A 15,581-nucleotide genomic window follows, 5' to 3' on the forward strand; every position below is an offset into this window, starting at 1 on the left:
ATGAGCCAATCGTGATTCATGGTTTAATAAATAGCTGTAAATCTGTTGGCAAGATAAGGGCTCAGGGCGAGTCGTAATGGAGGTCACAATGGACTCATATTCAGGACCAAGTCCAGTCAAGAGGTAAATAGAAAACTGAGATGAAGAGAGGGATGAAGCCAACGTTTGGGCTTTGTGAAAATATGCGGAGATAGACTCGAAACCCTTCTTGAGGGTGCCTAGTTGAAACTGGGTTTGAATGGCATGTGCAGCTGATTGTGCTGAGTATAAGGTTTGTAGGGTTTGCCACAACGCATGAGAGGTGGCACAGTCAAGAACTTGAGCCAAGACAGTGTCGGTCAAGCTTGAGTTAATGGTGGAAATAATGAGTTGGTCTTGAAGCTGCCAACGAGTGTACTCAGGATTAACCGTGCCATCGGGATTGAGTGAAGGAGGAGGAGAAACAGTGCCTTCAACGAAGCCAAAGAGTTGATTGTCCTTGAGGAAAGGAACAATCTGTGCATAAGGGATAGTTATCTATGATGAGTTTTAATGTAATAACGTGAGAGGCCGAATTAAGAATAGAGGAGGAGGGAGGTGATGGAGACGTTAGAGAAGAGGAATCAGACGACGTGTTGATGGCTGCCATTGAAACAGGTGCGGATAGAGCAGGCGTGAGCCCAATGGGTGCTCTGATACCATATCAGAGTAAAGAAAAGAGAATGCAGGACACATGTTTATGAAAAGGTCTCTGTAAAGATGATTTCATTGTAGTAATGCAGTAAATTACAGAACAATTTCTCAGTACATGTATGGCTATTTTCAGCTCTATATGTACAGATTTGGTACCACAACTCGGGACCACGACCATTACACATCACCACATACCACAATCAGTTATTTTGGAGTCACTCTTCTGGTATGCTGCTGCTGTGCTGAGGCCGTGCACCATCACTATGGAGGTCCTTGTGAATTTTCTCATTATCTGTTGTACCACAATCAGTTATTTTGGAATCACTCTTCTGGTATGCTGCTGCTGTGCTGAGGCCGTGCACCATCACTATGGAGGTCCTTGTGAATTTTCTCATTATCTGTTGTCGCAGTGGGTAGTGCCTTAATATAGCAGAACGTAGGCACAAAAATATCTCGTGGCGCCTAAAACACTCCGTATAGATACATATATTGTTACATCATCATGCTTGAACGTCCTCTCTGGATTCGTTGATTCTGACCCAGAATTGTTATCGTCTTCAGTAACGTTATCTACCAGAATTTTTTTGAGAATCATAAATTTGAGAGATCAACATAATGATATTTTCCAGGTTGGGCCGTTCCTTGACACGATCCTCTCGCTCCAAAGTAAGCTTTTTTCACCTCTTGTGCTGCTGATTTGTGTCCATAGTATTTTTTGGGGTTTGTTTTGTTTATTTATTTATGGTGGGCTAGAATTTGTTGGGTGGTGGTGGTGGTGGTGGAGGGAGGTCGGCGATCCCGAAAGAAGAGCTTCTGCAAGCGCCACGTGTGAATGAATATCTGGGTCGTGCGTACGGGGGGATCAGGGTTTTTTAGGAGGTATTCGGCCACAATTGGAGCTCACAGGGACTTCGCTTCGAAGCTGTATTGGCTCGATTTCAAGCACGTTCCTGCAAACCCTAGATTTCGTCGGTTGTTCTCGAGTGAAGCCCCAAAGAAAAAGAGTAGGTAGTTTAAATGTTTTTTTATTTTTTTGTGTGTGTGGAAGTGTTTTCTGTCTTAAATACTAGCTAAAATCAATTGAACAAAAGTGGTTTCAAAGTTCTCTGGGAAATGTTAATGGCAGTGCTCTTTATTGTACAGATTATGAGAACTTTTATCCGAAGGAAAAGAAGAAAATTCCAAAGGGGAACGAGCAAAAATCGGAGTCAAAAGGTGAAAACTCTTCTTTCAGCTTTTAAAATGGTTACCTATTATAAAATAGAAAAGATATTTATAATTATGAATTGTATAACCGTCGTGTAATCGATTTAAAATAAATAAATAAAATATGAGACTCATATAGTCGAAAGGTGAAAACTCTTCTTTCAGCTTTTAAAATGGTTACCTATTATAAAATAGAAAAGATATTTATAATTATGAATTGTATAATCGTCGTGTAATCGATTTAAAATAAATAAATAAAATATGAGACTCATATAAAAAAATTAATTTTTTAATGATAAATTATACTATTTTTTAAAGTAATTATATGGCGTTTACGCACTTCATAATTGACTTAGAATTATTCATAGACGTTGCTGATTGAGTGATGGTAATGGAAATTTGAAACAACGCAGGATATCATTCTTAACTCTTGGCATGCTTTTCTAGTGTTTATTTTCATTTCAGGACACTGACGTTTGAGAGAGTTTCTAAGTTGTGATTGTTCTTGTATATCTTTTCTTGGTTATGATAATGCAATTTACACTATGTTGCTCATAATTATGCCGGTGAATGGCGTGCGTTTGAGGTGAAAGTAAAGTGTCCACTGTGGTTTGCACCAATATGTTGGAGTTTCAAATATGCCATCGGCAGATTTTCGTCTCTCTCTCCTTTTTTTTTTTTTTTGATAAGTAAGAAATTTATTAGAAACCATATAATTAGGCATAACTCAAATACACATAAAGTATATAAGAGAATACACTTAATTATAAATTAAAGCTGAAAAACAGCGCGAAAGTCAATGGAACTAAATCCATCTATTACAAAACCGAAGCCCAAAGCAACAAAATAAGAAAAAAGAAGGCCCTAATCCCCATCCACCGAGCGTTCTCTTTTATCAAAACAGCGTCTATTCTTCTCATTCCAAATACACCACATAAGGTAAAGAGGAATCATCTTCCAATCAACTAAGACAAAGAGGAATCATCTTCCAAACAGCTGCTATTTGACGATCTCCTTGAATCCATCTCCAACAGGCCAAAAGATTCCCTACACTCTTAGGCATCACCCAAGAAATTCCAGACTTGACAAAGACCTCATCCCACAAAGCCAACACATCACAATGAAGAAGAAGATGATCCACCGATTCACCACACCTTTTACACATAAAGCACCAATCCATTACAATGATTCCACGCTTTCTCAGCTTATCAACAGTAAGTATTTTCCCATGAGCAGCTAACCACCCGAAGAATAGGACCTTGAGAGCCACTTTGCATCTCCAAATATTTTTCCAAGGGAAAAAATCACTAGAAAAATGTGGCACCAAGGCTTTGTACAAAGATCTAACCAAAAATTTCTTATTACCAAGCTGATTCCAGATTAATCTGTCCTCCCCTCCAGATTTTAAATTTAAGTCATAGAGCAAACTGTAAAAATCAGTGATAACCCCCACCTCCCAATCTTGGGCATCTCTAATAAAACTTTCTGACCACTGAATAAGACCAGCAGTGTTGCTCATGCAATCTGCTACAGAGGCGCCTTTATCGAAAGCAATTCTAAAGAGAGAAGGGAAAGCAATCTTCAAGGCCACATCTCCACACCATAAATCATGCCAGAAACTGATCCGATTACCCCTACCCACTTCAAATATGAAATTTCTAAAGAACTCCCCCCATCCATTGCGAATGAATTTCCACACTCCCACTCCATATACCCGCTCTAACCTCATTGTGCGGTGGATGCTGCAAATTCTGAGGGCATCAGTGGATTTTCATTTCCTTTTTAAAGGGAGCTTTTGCATTGCATGGTGGATGATATGAATTCTGTGCGTGGTTTTAATATTCTGGTCTGCTTTCATCTCATATTTGAAAGATGTCTCTAGTTCTTCTTCTTTTCCTTCTCCTTCTTCATCTTCTAGTTTTAAGGGCTTACGGCTAAGCATCCAAGCTTTATTGTGATTTTTATTTTTGGCTTCTTATAAACTAGAGGGAAGAAAATTAAAACAATCTGGGATTTTTTTTTCTGAGGTTGGAAAACTACTACGATGTTTTCCTGTTAAATTACCTCTTGATCTTGATCATAATAAATTTTCATTCCTCTTTTATAAATTGTTCATGCATCTTTTCATTCCTTTATGAGTATGAGATATAGACATTCAACAATTCCACTTATAAAAATATAAGACATTTCAGTTTTAAGTACTTGATCATTATTCTAATTTCAGATGGCTCAAACACGGATGATCACGGGAGTTTTCAAGAAGCTTTCATGAAGGAATTTCAGAATTTAAACAACCATTTACTCGTACTTGGCCTAGTTCTTTTGTCCTTTTCATTTGGTTCTCGTGAAGAGCAACAGGTAAGCATAACTTATAAGCAACTTCAACGGTATTCTTGATTTTGTACAGGTTGATTTGCAAATCCAACTATAACATTCTTCCAAAACACAATTCTAATCATCATAAATAAAACCAGGCATAAATTTTTGTAAAGGAAATAGACATTTTACATCCACGTAAAGGAATGGTCCTATTGCCTTCTCCAAATATTTGAACTGCCTTCTTGAGTTTACTTTTCGTAAAGGAAACAAACATTTGCATCTGTGTAACGACGATAGTGTGGACAACCCTACTGCCACTATACTCACACCTATTAGATTGCAGTTGGCCGGTTAAAGGTTATAACGGTAGTCCTCGTTTGTTTTCAGGAAACTTCTCAACTCAACTCATCTCATCTAATCATTACAACTTTTTCAAATTCTCATATAAAATAAAATAAACAATTTAACTTTTTCTAATATAAAAACAAACATAATATTAAAAAAATATATTCTAACAATATTTTATTCAACTTTCAACTTTTATCTCAACTCATCTCATCTGCAAAAACAAACGAGAGAATCTGATATTGTATCCTTCTGTTCCAAAATAGGGAAGCAGAGGTAACAATAACAATATAAATCAAAAGGATTTAATTTCACTTATCAAAAAAACAAATCAAAATGCTGGTGGGAATTTCCTCTCCTTTTAAAATAATGTCTGCAGTTAGACAATGTAACCCATCCCACCCCCCCCCCCCCCAATTTCTCTCTCCCCCTCCCTCCCAATATGATTTGGTTCATTTTCTCTCTATTTGTGTTTTGTTTTGCTTTTTTTTTTTTTGGCCTTGAATTTTGGTGGAAATTTGGTCATTTATATTGTTTAATAAGGTCCCGTCCACCAGTTAGACTTCTTGAGAGATAGTTCTCATGATGTCTTAGTTTATCAGAAAGCTTGGACAAAACATAATGGTGAGTTTGCTGTCAGATCAAATTATTAAATAATCCTTATGGAACCGAATTTCATTTCTTCCTGGAGTTTATCCCTTCTAACATCATTGATTGAAGTTGAGCCTTGGATTTACTTATTTGATGGTTGTGTATATTTGAAATTATGATAATACAATATGCCTTTTGTTATGTATAAAAAAATCATGTGTTTCTTTTGGTGATTAAACAAGTATCTAGTAGCCCATTAGACAAAGTGGTCTGTTTCCATCAAACGAGTCTGTATTCCGTTTGTGCTAGTTAAATTTGCTCAAATTTCAATTTCTTTTGTGTTTTACCAACCTCTGATCATTCTTGGAGTGGTCATTCTGCTTATTCTGGAGTTTCTAATCTTTTGCAGATTAGTTTTCAAGAGTTCAAAAACAAGCTTCTAGAACCAGGTTTGGTGGACCACATAGTTGTTTCTAATAAATCAGTTGCGAAAGTTTATGTAAGGAGTTCACCACGCAATCAAACAAGCGATGATGTTGTGCAGGGACCCCTTAATGGTACCCCGGCAAAAGGAAAGGGGGGCCAGTATAAGTACTATTTCAACATTGGAAGTGTTGAATCTTTTGAGAAAAAGCTAGAGGAAGCCCAGGAAGCATTGGGGATAGATCCGCATGATTATCTTCCTGTGATGTACATGTCTGAAATGGTTTGGTACCAGGAATTGATGATATTTGTACCAACTATGTTGCTTCTAGAATTCCTTTTGTTCATGAGGCACCGAAGGCAGGGTGGTCTGGGTGTTGGTGGTAATGGTGGAAAGGGTGTCCGTGGGATATTCAACATAGGAAAAGCCCATGTTACAAAAGTAGATAAAAATGCCAAGAATAAGGTAAGGTTTATCTTTCTCTGATGGCAGCTATTTGCTTGATGTATCCAATTTTAGTCCTAATTTATGTTTCCTTTCTTAGCCATAATTAAAAGACTTGTAAGAAAGCTACTCAAGAGGCCTTTTTTCGTGGTTGGTCAGGTCTATTTCAAAGATGTTGCTGGCTGTGATGAGGCAAAGCAGGAAATTATGGAATTTGTGCACTTCCTGAAGAATCCTAAGAAGTATGAGGACTTGGGAGCAAGGATTCCTAAAGGGGCTCTCTTGGTAGGGCCTCCAGGCACAGGAAAGACCCTTCTAGCAAAAGCAACTGCTGGGGAATCTGGTGTTCCTTTTCTCGCCATATCTGGTTCAGATTTCATGGAGATGTTTGTTGGAGTTGGACCGTCCAGGGTGAGAAACTTGTTTCAAGAAGCTAGGTAGTGTGCTCCCAGTATAGTTTTTATTGATGAGATTGATGCAATTGGTCGAGCAAGGGGGCGTGGGGGTTTTGCAGGTGGCAACGATGAGCGTGAAAGTACGCTAAATCAGTTGCTGGTAGAAATGGATGGCTTTGGAACCACTTCTGGAGTTGTTGTGCTTGCTGGAACCAATAGACCTGCTATTTTAGACAAAGCTCTTTTGAGGCCTGGCCGATTTGATCGCCATATTACCATTGATAAACCTGATATTAAAGGCCGTGACCAGATATTTCGGATCTACTTGAAAAAAATTAAACTTGATCACGAGCCGTCATATTACTCTCAGAGGCTGGCAGCCCTCACACCCGGGTTTGTGGGTGCTGACATTGCAAATGTGTGTAATGAAGTTGCTCTAATTGCTGCAAGGAATGAGGGAACACAGGTCACAATGGAGCATTTTGACGCAGCTATAGATAGGATCATTGGTGGTCTGGAGAAGAAGAATAAGGTAACTCATTTCTAGCCGCTTGGATTACATGATGTAGGAACTTTTTAAACTTTAACTCTATGACTATGTTCTTGTTGGGGCAGGGTTATTATTGCCTGGGGGTTTCTTTGATGGCCATTTCAATTAATCTAGAACTCTGCTCCCTAGCACCGCTCGTGTTATATTGCTGGGGAAGTTACACTTTACGCACTTGTTGAATTCGTTTTGCCAACCTCTGGTTTGAAAAATTATAGTTTATCCATGTGAGTTCAGATTGTTAAGATGCTGTTATTATATATTGAATTTTATTCTCAAGACATGATTTAAACTGCTCTATTTTAAATGATTTAGGACCGAAAATATATTAGGTTGAACAGCAGGTTGGCAACTCAAACTTGACCCAAACAACTAGTTGTTAGATTGTAATCAATCCCAAGTTGCTTCTTAATGAAGACAATAGGAAGCCTGGGATTCGGCAATTATTTGTAATGCATACAATTTTCATGACTTGCTTGTATCTCTCACTAGTGCTTAGTTGTCATTAGGCATGTTCGATTTATACTCCCTGTTTACTTGGGCTATGCCTCGTACTATCAATAAAATTTTACTTATAAAAAAAAAAAAGAGGGAGGAAGCCTGAATGGTTTCTTTCACTGCACTGCACCTTCCATTTGGTAGGTCCATATGTGTTTCGAAACTTACGCTTTGCTAGAAAGGGTTCTTGATTTATAGGGAAAAGGGATTTTTTTTAATAATCCGGCCATTTCCCACCTTGATCAACATGAGAACTTCTGACATCCTTGTTTGTCAAGCAGGTGATAAGCAAGCTGGAACGCCGCACTGTTGCCTACCATGAATCGGGTCATGCTGTTGCCGGCTGGTTTTTAGAATATGCAGAACCATTGTTGAAAGTGACAATTGTGCCTCGTGGTACAGCAGCTCTTGGATTTGCCCAATACGTTCCTAATGAAAACCTTCTCATGACTAAGGAGCAGCTTTTTGATATGACATGCATGACTCTTGGTGGTCGGGCAGCTGAACAGGTAGCCAAGGATTTCTGCTACTCTTATCATCTAAAGCCATGAAGTTTTGCTACTCTTCTCGTCTATTTGGATGGCTGAGTTCTATAAGTCCTTTGTAGCATAGATTGTTTACATTTTCAACCATGTTGCAGAAAGTTTACAATTTTGGTAACTTCATATCACCCGATCTTGCACCCACCAAACCTATCAATATTTTTGGAAATGGAAAGAATAAATTGAAATTCTAGTCTAAGGACTTAAGCCATTCAAATATAATCGTGTTGATGTGGACTTTCCCCTCATTTTGGATGCAGGTTCTCATGGGAAAAATCTCAACAGGTGCCCAAAATGATTTGGAGAAGGTGACAAAGATGACCTACGCTCAAGTAGCCGTCTACGGCTTTAGTGAGAAGGTGGGTCTCCTCTCTTTCCCTCAAAGGGATGACACATTTGAGATGACCAAACCCTACAGCAGCAAGACTGCGGCTATTATTGACAGTGAAGTGCGAGAATGGGTGGGCAAGGCATATGAGCACACAGTCCAGCTTATAGAGGAAAACAAAGAGCAAGTGGCTCAAATTGCCGAGCTGTTGCTTGAAAAGGAAGTTCTTCATCAAGATGACCTAGCTCGAGTTTTAGGTGAGTGACCGTTCAAATCGAGCAAGATCACGAATTACGATAGATTTAAGCAAGGGTTTGGAAAGGAAAATCAGAAGACTGCGGGCATGCCTGTTAATGGGTCTAAAGAGGATGGTTTTGCACCCCTAGAACCTCAAGTAGTCCCCGCTTGAGTACTGAGGACATTGTCTGTAATTTTTTCTTTTTTCTTTTTTTCTAAGCAAGCAAATTTTATTGAAATTAGAAAAGATGATATATGAGGAGGGGGTGGAGTTTCCCAACAAACACCCTAATACAATAACCACATTGTAAAAGATGATCATCGGTTAGGAAAAGAGATAACATAATAGAAAGATTGGCATCAAATGGACAGATCTGTAATAGATCATCTGTCTTCCCACACCTCTGTGGTGGCGCATGGTGGCCACACGCCGATGGTTGGGAGGTGGGGGTGGGGCAGATCTAAAAGATCGTTAGGTAGGGAATTTGCTGGTACGGAGCGTGTAGTCGGCAGAGTCATCGAGGCCTGGCAACGCGTGAAGGCCACGTGCGGAAGCAAGCCGCGCGTGAGGGTCACACACCAAGATTTTTGGTACGGTTCCGCTCTGTCCCAATAGATCGATGGTAGTAGGGTGGTATGGTGGGACGGTTCTGCACTGTCCCAATAGATTTGTAATTGTACATGGAATAAATTGTTATTCATCTTTTCTTGGTTTGGACAAAAACTGTATGTTAACATCGTGTTTTACATGCCTTTAGGCCAGGTCTCAGCAGCTCAGAGCCTTTGGGCCAGCTCCCAGCAGCTCAGATCTTTCGAACTAGACCTCGATTGGTGAGGTATGGAGCCCCCGGCAGTGGTCCGATGCAAATGTACGGTGTTGGTGCATACATTCATGGCAGTGAACAGTATTTAAATGCAAAGAAAATAAGAAGAGATGAACATACAGATTTACGTAGTTCGACATCAGGCTTACGTCCACGAGGATTTGGGAATGGGAGATTTCACAAAATAAACTTGTTTACAGCCTCTCATAGCCTCTCATTTCTCATTATACAATAAGAGTTATAGATCTATTTGCTAGAGAAAAAGTTATCTCTAGAGCTTTTAGGTTAAAGAAGAAGTCCCAAAATCAGAAGAAGTCAATGAGTCCGAAGTCCAATGGTCCTTGAAACCGTAGGCACCCTGCTCCTTTTATATGACCATCTTCATGCGTGCACCTCTATAGTGGCGAGAGATGTCTGCTTTGCGTGTCTGACTCCATCTCTCTTTCCCACCTTCTCCTAACACTTCCATGCCTCTTGACACCTTCACTCTTAGTCCCTTCTTATCCCCTCTCCCTGTCACTCATTTTGTCTTCTAGTGATGGCCCCTATTTGATGGGCTGGGTCTTGAAAGCCATTTTGGACCTAATGTATTTTTCATTCTCATAGTTGTCTGCAATTCTTAAGGGCAATATAAGAAGGCCTTGAGAATCTTCCAAGGTAAAATATGTAATCGACTTGCTCTGCCTCTGTCCGTAGAGAAATAAATTTCAAGAGCAAGCCCTGGTCATTCGTTCCTCTTGCATTAAGCAGTAAAGATTTTCGAGCGTGGGATTAGGAGGGAGATAGGCTTGACCCCATGGAGTGTGAGCGTAAAGCCTGTCTTGACTAGATAAGTGGGAGTTAGGCTCGACCGCATAGGATGTAAGCATGTAGCTCGGCTATGGCGGGAGATGGGCTCAACCATGTAAGACACGTACAAAAGTTGGTCGGGCAGTCAAGCGACTAGCCCACCTATTCAAACACCTGGGAGCCCGAGCGGTCCCTAACCTTTCCCGCCTATTCGAGCATCTGGGAGGTCGGGCAGTCCCTGACCTTTCCTGCCTGCTGACTTTTATAAAAAATAGTAGAAGGTCAAGCAACTTATAAGACTGGACTCACCCTAAGTCTTGTCGAAAGGCGTACGTTCTTCCGACATCTTTGTTTTTAATGACGTTGGTGAATTTTCCTTTTTTTATGTGAATTGCGATTAGTGTTAAAGTATGCTTGTTGTAACTAGTGCGAAGGCACGTTAACACCGAAGGCTCGTTCTCGAAGGTAACTCGTTGGCAGCGGTTATGGTACGAGTGCGAACACCCGACATTTGCTGATGGAGATGCTGTCTTGAAAGTAATATCGGACAGTTGAAAGACTGAACCCGCACTTCCCTGTGAAGTAAGTTGGGTCGCCTTAAGGCTAGACTTGCCTGTTAACCCTCACAGAAAGGTAAGTAGAAGATGTCCGACCGCACTATGCTGTCTTGAAAATAATGTTGGGCAGTCGAAAGACTAAACCCACACTTGGTTGTGAGGTAGGTCGGGCTGCCTTAAGGCTGGAACCACCTATTGACCTTCATGAGAAGGTAAGTAGAAGTTGCTAAGCTATCTTGTGGGGTTGCGGTGAAGGTCTGAGGCGTTGTTCGTTTGGCGTTCTGTTGCTAGAGATGACGTTCCGTTGCTGGAGATTTCGTTGCTGGAGATTTCGTTAATGGAGATTTTATTAGTGGAGATTCTATCTTTGGGTAGCCGAAGGCTGACCCACACTCCTCTGCAAGAGGGATAGAGCAGCCTTAACTATTACACTCATCCATTTTGCCTCAATGGGAGGTAAGTCATTGATGGCGATTTCATTGATGTAGATTCTGTTGGTGGAGATTCCATTTTCGGATAGCCAAAGGCTGACTCGCGCTCCATCTCAAGAGGGATAAGGCAACCTTTAGACCTACATTTCATTCTATTATCCCACATGGAGGTAAGTTACTAATGGAAATTCCATTGATGGATATTTCGTTGGTGGAGATTCCATCTTCTAGTAGCCGAAGGCTGACCCGCACTCCGCCGCAGGAGGGATAAGACAACATTTAGGCCTACATTTTCTTCTGTTATCCCGTGGGGAGGTAAGTTGCTGATGGAGGTTCCGTTGATAGAGATTCTGTTGGTGGAAATTCTATCTTCAAGTAGCCGAAGGCTGACCCACACTCCGCCACAGGAGGGATAAGGCAACCTTCAGGACCTTTCCCTCTGTTATCCCGCAATGAGGTAATTCAGACAGCAATATAGTTGGTCAGCTCCTTTACTGCGATGGGGGTTGGGGTAAGTTATTCGAGCCGCCAGGAGGGCAAGACCCGCTCTCCATCGTGGGAGGGGTAGAACGGCCTTTGGCCCAATTCTCCACTTTGATCGCTCGGGAGGTACGCTATTCGAATAGTTTACAATTAGATCCACTCCCACCCATTGATGTTCGTAACGAATGTAAGTTTAGACAGCAATATAGCTAGTCTGCTTTTCGCCCTAATAGGGGTCGGGGTAAGTTGTTTGGGCTGTCAGGGGCAGGACCTGCTCTCCATCGCGGGAGGGGTAGAACAGCCTTCAACTCTATTCTCCCCTTTAGTCCTACGGGAGGTACGCTGTTCAAGCAGTCTGCAATTGAACCCGCTCCCACCCTTTGACGTCACAGGGAAGGTAGGCATTAATTTAATGATTATTTTGTCAATGTAGGTTATGCTAATTGGAGATATCATGTCGGGTTTTACAACTGGTGTTTCACACCACAAGAAATAATTATGTTAGTAAAATAGAATTCACATAAGTTTTGAGGTGGACAAACCAGAGCATTTAGTTGCTATGACTGATTTTTGCCCTCTACTTCACCGAAATTGCCCGTTGTTGTTTGTCGTTTCTTCCCTTCCTCACTCCTCGTTTTTATTCCCCTTTCTATTCCTTCCTCATGGGGAAAAGTATTTCAAGATTAATGCAAAAGTATTTTCCACAACTTGCCAGTAAGTTTTTCCCACTATCACATTCATGGGTAATTAGTTGTCATGCATATTTAACACATGCTTATTTCCCACAAACGGTAATGATGGGTAATAGTTTTACCCACCGATTACACTCGTGGGACTTGCTCCTTTTACCACAAGATTCATAGAACTTAAATTTTCTTTTGCGACGAAAATGGAAGTTTTTTCACATGGAATATTCCGTGGTGAAACACAGGTAGTCTCCACGAGTTAGAGTTATCGTGGATGATAACACTTTTTGCGGCAAAGCATACGCCATGAGACTCTCACGGATAAATTTGGTGTGTAAAAGGTTTTTCTCATGAAAAATCGGCCTTTTGCCATGAAGTTCCTCCTCGGAAAACACAGTTTTTCTTGTAGGGCCAAGAGTTGAGGGAGGCATAATAACTAGATACAAAAATAAATCTCATAAGTAGTTTTTATGCTTAAAAGAACTATCAAAGAGAAGTAAATATAGAAGTAAGATCTTATCACAGAATTGGGCAAGCAATTTGTGTACCATTATCACCCTTTTCCAAGTGTGACTACAAAGATTGAGAGAAATAATTAATTTCGATTCAGAAACCAAGAAACAATCAAGATTCAAGAGGCAACCAAAGGGTAATATGGAATAAACCAGTATTTTTCTGTCAGTTGAGTTATTATGAATGTCGACATGTTCAACAATGCAATTGGGCAAGCTTGTGTTATTCTAAGGGGTGTGATCACCAAACGGTGTACCCCTTGGAATGATATCCTCTAACATGGTGATGGTTCCCATGAGGGGTGATGTTTAAGAAAGTGTCAATGGACACAACCTTTTGATTTAGTCAAAAGGTTGTGTCACTTCTTAAGGTTATGACCTTTGGGTTACCATTGGTTTACCAATGGTTGTGCCCTTTCACAATAGGATGTGTCACTCCTTAAGGTTGTGACCTTTGGGTTACTATTGGTTAACCAATGGATGTGCCATTTACCAACCGGTGCATGATGGCCTATAAATAGGAGTCATTGGTGCACAAATGAATGCACTCAATTCCCTTTGTTCATCACCAACTTGTGGGACAAATACCCTCACGGGAGTGTCACCATATTCTTATAATTCCGCTTCCGCTTGTTATTCATTTCTCTTCAGTGGTATCAAGAGCCTAGTCATGTCAGAGGAAATTTTATCGCGCATTACGAAGACGATTAATAGGCAAGTGCTTAGTTTGGCAACCACATTTGCATATTTTAATCATCTTCGTTTGCTTGAAAATCCTAGGGAGAAACTTTTTCATATCACTGTGGGGGGTCTAGAGTATACTGGTAATCTTCAAAATCTTGTAAGTTGTTACTATTTTGAAGAAAATTATTGGCATTATTTTACACAAAAAAATAGTGAATTAAATAGTCCATTTACACACACTGTCACTGTTTCGGCCGGTCGCCGGAGCCCCTCACCGCCGCCGGACTTCGTGGACCTTGGGAGCACGTCAGAGTCTTCGTCACCGGCCACCAACTGGTCGGACGGAAGTGAAGACACGAGCTTCACTGTCTCTGGAACGTCCCTGCGCGAGGTTGAAGGTTTCGTCCAACGGTCAACAAATTCAAAACTGTGGGGGACTAAACGACAGTGTCGTTCAGCCAACGGAGGTTAATACAGGCAAAAACGACATTGTCGTTTTGCCCGTTTCTGAAGTAAAATCTCTGGAGCCGAGCTACCAAGCCGTTCTCTAAGCCGAGATCCAAGCCGATTCCTGAGCCAAGCCGCGAACCGAGCCGTTGACCGAGCCGCCTACTCTCGATTTTCTCCAAAACCCGGTTTGAACTGGCTGATCCGGTTTACTCGATGTCCTGAATCGGTTCAGGGCAGATTTGCTCAATCAGGCTGTTCGAGATCATTTCAAGCCCAATTTGGCCCGTTCAAAAGTCGTTGTGCTCCAAATTTCAAGCCAAAACATTACAAAGCACCTGTTGGTTGAAATTATCGCCAGAAATTCTTTGAAAAAGGTGAAACATCAAGGAAAGGTCATGGATATTCTCGATCGGGGCGTCAATTTCATTATTCTCCTTATATAAAATATAATAGGAGAATTTCTAGGCTGCCACCTTGGATTAAATCCAAGGGTTATTATTACTATTAAGTTTGTAATAGTTTTAATTTTTTCACAGTTAAACTATTGTATTTAAATAGTACACATTTATTATTTCTACATTCTTCTTGTTGATTAATTTTTTAAGGTTTATTATTCATGACACCGAAGAAAAGTATTGATCCCTCGGGGATAGAAAAATTCAATGGAAGAAATTTTCGGGCCTGGAAAAGGCATATAACTTTTCTTCTAACCCATGAAAAGACCTTATATACATTAACAATACCAAAGACATGTGAAGAAATTGTAGAAAATGATGAAAGTGAAAATGGTAGCAGCATTTCAAATAGAGATAAATGGATAGAACACAATGCATGGGCAAAAGCGTTAATTTTGCATTGCATGAGTGATCATATTATTCCTTTATTTGAAGACTATGAAACTGCTAAAAAAATAATGGATGCAGTCGAAGCAAAGTATGGTTTAAGGTCGGATACTTATATACAGTTATTATTGGATAAGTTAACCAGACTTGTATGAAAGAGAATGATGATATTGGTGATCATGTACTTCAAATGGAGTTAATTGCAAAAGAATTACATGATGTCGGTCATCCTCTCACTGATAAAATGCAAGTTACAACCATACTAAATAGTCTTCTTTCATCTTGGGATCACATTATTACTTCTTTAACATACAGTGGAAATGAAGTAACAATGATATATCTTCCAATACTTTTAGTACTTGAAGGAGAAATGATGAAAAGAATGAATAAAGATGGTGAATCATCCAATTTATTAATGGCTCAGGACAAGCGTTCTACACAGAATAAGATGAAGCCAAAACAGTTCAAGAAAAAGAAATGGTTAAAAAGGAAACAGAATAAACCATTTTCTGGAAACTGTTTTAAGTGTAGAAAGAAGGGCCATTACAAATCACAATGTCCTAACAAAGGAAAAGTACAAGAAAGCAAGGAAATTGTGATAACAATCTCAGAAGTAATGCTAGTGGAACTAGCGACAGATTTATGGTGGGTTGACTCCGCAGCAACAAGACATATATGCATGAACAAAGACATGTTTGTCAAACTTGAAAATAAACAAACAGGAGAACACAGAGTGTATATGGGCAACAATGCATATTGCGATATCTTGGGGCAA

The 15,581-nt window shown here is 40.2% G+C and overlaps 1 pseudogene; it reads left to right on the top strand.

Annotated features, from left to right (window-relative positions):
* Positions 1–1,287: 1,287 nt before the first annotated feature.
* Positions 1,288–8,720, top strand: LOC121240606 (annotated as a pseudogene).
* The last annotated feature ends 6,861 nt before the right edge of the window (positions 8,721–15,581 follow it).

The sequence above is a fragment of the Juglans microcarpa x Juglans regia genome, chromosome 7S (assembly GCF_004785595.1).
Source record: "Juglans microcarpa x Juglans regia isolate MS1-56 chromosome 7S, Jm3101_v1.0, whole genome shotgun sequence".
Taxonomy (NCBI): domain Eukaryota; kingdom Viridiplantae; phylum Streptophyta; class Magnoliopsida; order Fagales; family Juglandaceae; genus Juglans; species Juglans microcarpa x Juglans regia.